Here is a 4,680-nt window from a genome sequence, read left to right as displayed (position 1 = left end):
CTTTTTTTAAGAAAGAGGAAGGGGAAAAACATGACACGGATTCTCCTGGTGAAGCAGAGGAAAATGTACATCCCAACCACACGTAAGTACTGGGCGGCTCTCCCCGCTCTCCCAGACACCTCCTGCGGGCACGATTCCGTGCGGAAGTTAACTCTGCAGTCCCGGACAGGGAAACCCATCAACCCACCCAATCCCCCCACGCCAGACACCTCCTGACTCCCCAGTTTTGCCAGCCCCGAATGGTCCCTACCAGAGAGCTCAGCCCCCAGGTGGGGCTGGGAGGGGGTCCGGAGCTGGAGCAGGGCCGTGGGAAACAAGGAGGACAGGAGCGGAGGGGGGCAAGAGGAGCTGCAGCTTATTGGACTCTGTGGTCCCTCCCAGCTACTATTTCTGTTTTGTAACGAGGTCTAGGCTCAGCCTTTAGCATCTACCTCCTCCTCTCATTCAATACACGAGAAACAGATATTTGGGTTTTCCCTAAAGAAAGAGGTAGCACCAATTTACCATCTCTTCCTACATCTCTGCCATCCTCCTGCTCTCCAGATGCGTGGACCAAGTATACTCTGGCAGCACCTGTTACAAGATCTCAAGACTCTTGCAGCAGGTGCTATCCACGTCAGGGACAGATCCCAAGCAGACGCCAACACACCATCAGCTGGAGGCTGAGGTTCCTCACCAGTTCTGTCTACGTGGATACTGCCAAAGCAGCTGGTAGAGTGGATCCAACTCAGGCGAGGCACTAGTGTACAGGGACTGTTCTGTCAAACTAGCCAGAATGATGTGTGATACAGTGTTAGAGCTCGTAGATGGTACCTGCCGAAGTTAGAATGGCACGGACAGACCAGGCTTGCTTAAAGACAAAGTTTCTCCACTGGAGCTGTCTGAGCAGGAGAATGATTTTATAGTAAAACAGTGCTTTGTGGTGAATGCTTCAGCATTTTTGGTAGGGCTTTCGTAGCCCTAAAGCTGGGGTTACTGTATTGCTAAACCACAGCCTCAGCAATCAGCTTTGAGGTCTGGACCCAGACGCTTCCTTAAATGCTCTTTAGCCCCAGCATGAGTGACCCTATCCATAGTAGATATTTGTAGGCCTCTGTCTCCAAATGCTTTTTTTTGCTATTTTTTTTTTAAAATTCCTTTGCATGTAGGAGGAACATCCAAGGAGATTCCTACCTATGTTCCCAGCTTTTAGAGGATCATCTTTATGAACACACTGTTCTGGTCTCTGCCATGATTTGCAGGGATCTTTGTCACAAGAGGAGCCATTGCTATCCCCTTTCTTCCAACACGTAACTTGTGTCCCTGGAACAGCACTGGAAAAAATTATGAGGAAAGATCCCTGATCTTAGAGTTTCAAATCACTTGCTACTCTGTCCATTCATTGCATGCATTCATGATGTGTAAGACAACAAGGACCCCAAGATATGGGCTTCTGTCAGACCAGTGTACAACAGGCCAAGGCACCTGCAAATAAAGAAAGTCTAAACAATTCCAGTCCTTCAAAGCTGATTGAAGTATAGCAGGAAACATTTATGCAATAGCCTGTAGAAATAGCTGTAGGACATAGATGCCCAACTGTGTTTTAAACAGGCCTATCAGATGAGGTTCTTTCAGCACAAGATTTGATACTTCTGCGGAGTCTGTTGGATTTGTCTACCTCGTATCCAAGGAATCCATCTAGAGCTCAGGTCTCCCCTAAGGTTTCTGGAAGTTGGAATGACATCTACAAAAAAACCAATAAAAGCTATATTAATGAGACATTTGTGCAGAAAGTTGTGATGCTACAAAGAATCCCATCTGGGAGAAATATCTCTGGAGTGTTTCTGGCATCCTGAAGGTAGCTAATGCTGGGAGTCCTTTCTTTTGAGATTCTTAGTTTTCATTTCAATAACAAAGGAGATTCAAAGCCTCATGAGATTTATTGAGATGTGTCAAGGTGAGCCTCAGAGTCGCTATTCTCTTCCACCAGGTCACCCTCGCTTCCAAAAAGCTAATTCATCAAGAGGAGGACCCTGCCAGTACACACCTCTAGACAATTTTCCCAGAGCCAAAGTGATCCTGAAAGCATCACAGATCACCCCTGCATAAGGTTTGCCAGGGTGTCTCTGCTCTGGAGCATGTGCTGGGCTCTGTATCTCGTATCTGGAGCCCTGACAAAGGATGAAAGGCACATCCTTCCCTTATCTGTCTCTTCTCTCCCTCCAGCTTCTCACTCAGTGTCAGCAGAGAGCTGGTGGTGAGTGGGCAGCTTGTTTGTTCAAGACTCTCACTGAGTGAGCTGAGTGCTGTTTCCATGCCAAACTCTGATGTGACAGACAACTGGGCACCTCGGATCAGGAAGGCTGGGACACAGCTTTGGTGCTGCAAACAGCTGGGGCAGAGCCTCTTCCATTAGCAGTGTGTCACAGGGTGCAGAAGGAGAGAAAAAGAAAACAGGAAAGGAAGAGACAAGAGACATCTGGACTGATCCCTCCTGGTGTATCCAAAATAATCTATCTCTTTTACTCTCAGACTGGCTCTTTTCTGGTTTATTTTTGAGCTGAGAAAAGCCTTTGCTTGTGCTGAGGACTGTCCCTCTGACGCGTGGGCTGCTGAGAGGGCCTGGGCGGAGCCAGCACCACCCACCATTGAACTGGCCCCAGGTATAAGAAGCCTCTGGGAGGGCACTGACTAGTTTTCCCCACTGAGCGATCAATCAGCGCTTGTGTGTGCCCTGGTGGGTGCTGCAGCTCATAGAGCAGGGTGCTGGTCCTCTGCCAGGGTAAAAGGTAAGTGCAATCCCTCTAAGTGGTCAGAGGCCAAGTGGGCTCATCCCAATTGACCTTCAAGTCGCAAGGTGTCAGTTGCTTGTGGAGATCCAGCCATGGTTACTACGTGGTGAAAGGCTGTTGCTAGAAAAACTGTGGGCACCCAGACAGAGGCCCCATGCAAGCATGCAGGTGTTCAGGCCTCGGGCTTCAGAGAGTGCCGGAGACTAGCACTTGTGATGGAGGGTAGCGGAGATGACACCTGTGTTAGATGTGACCAGGTGAACGATCTGCTCAGCCTGGTGGCTGAGCTGAAGAATGAAGTAGAGAGGCTGAGGAGTATCAAGGAGTGTGTGTGAGAGAGAAATTGGTGGAGCCACTTTCTGAATCATAGGCAGCAAGCTCCACAAGAAGCAGAAAATCTCCTCCCCTCTGGCCATCAGGAAAAAGGAGGGGACCTAAAGGATGACGGGGAGTGAAAACAGATGCCTGCCAGGAGAGGCAGGAAAATCCCTGCCCAGCCTCCGTCATCTGCCCAGTTGCCCTTGCAGAACAAGTATGGGGCTCTAGAAGATGAGAGCCAGGCAAAGGAAGAGAGAGATGGAGGTTCATCCATGGGGCTGTCTAGGGTGAGTCAGTCAGCCACATGCATTAGGATTTCTCTGTCCAAGAAGAAAAGAAGGGTAATTATTGTGGGAGATTCCCTTCTGAGGGGAACAGAGGGCCCTATCTGCTGCCCAGATCCAACCCACAGGGAAGTCTGCTGCCTCCCTGGCACTCAGGTTAAGGATATTATTAAGAAGCTCCCACGTCTGGTAAAGTCCTCTGATTATTACCCACTTCTGGTTATGCAGATTGGTAATGATGAGATAGTGGAGATACAACCAGAAGCAATCAAAAGGGACTTCAGGGCACTAGGGCGGATGCTAGAAGGATCAGGTGCACAGTTTTTTTTGCCTCTATTCCTTCAATTACAAGGAAGAATACTGGAAGGTTCAAGAAATTGCAACAGATTAATACTTGGCTAAAAGGGTGGTGCCAACGGTCTAGCTTTGGGTTTTTTAACCATGGGGACATCTACTTGGGACCTGGTCTACTAAAACCAGATGAGTTTCAGGTAACTGAAAGGGGACGAAGGATCCTGGGTTACAAGCTGGCGAGACTCACAGAGCATTCTTTAAACTAGATATGAAGGGGGAAGGAGTTGTAGCCAGATCAAATGTAGATGACCCTGGGATAGGCATAGCAACATCAGAAGCAGAACCACTAGCACAGATGAAGCACAATTCTACTTTATTTGGGGCTCCAGGTACCTTATCAGGGGCCCAACTCAAATGCCTTTATATGAATGCCCGCAGCTTGGGCAATAAACAAGAGGAGCTGGAGATGCTTGTGAGCCTGCAGCGCTATGACCTGATCGGCATCAAAGAGATATGGTGGAATGACTCCTGTGATTGGTGTGTTGGACCAGAAGGGTATAAACTGTTCAGGAAGGACAGGCAAGGGAAACAAGGAGGGTGCGTTGCACTTTGTTGTGTTAATGAATGGCTAGGGTGCATGGAGCTCCACCTGGCAAGTGATGACAGAAAAACCGATTGCCTGTGGGCCAGGGTGAAAGGAAGGGTAGGAGACTTTACAATGGGGTCTGCTACAGACCACCCAACCAGGAGGACCAAGTGGATGAGGGCCTTCATAGGCAGATAGGAGTTGCTGCTCATTCACAAGCACTAGTCCTCATGGGGGATTTTAACCACTCTGACATCAGTTGGAGAGACAACACAGCAGAGCATAAGCAATCCAGTAGATTCCTGGAATGCATTGATGATAACTTCTTCCTCCAAGTGATAGAGGAACCAATGAGGAGAGGTGCCATGTTAGACGTCGTTCTCGTCAATAGGGAAGGGCTGGTGGGTAAAGTTAAGCTCATGGGTAG

This window comes from Apaloderma vittatum, unplaced genomic scaffold (assembly GCF_000703405.1).
Source record: "Apaloderma vittatum isolate BGI_N311 unplaced genomic scaffold, ASM70340v1 scaffold5184, whole genome shotgun sequence".
NCBI lineage: Eukaryota > Metazoa > Chordata > Aves > Trogoniformes > Trogonidae > Apaloderma > Apaloderma vittatum.
This window is presented reverse-complemented; position numbering follows the sequence as displayed.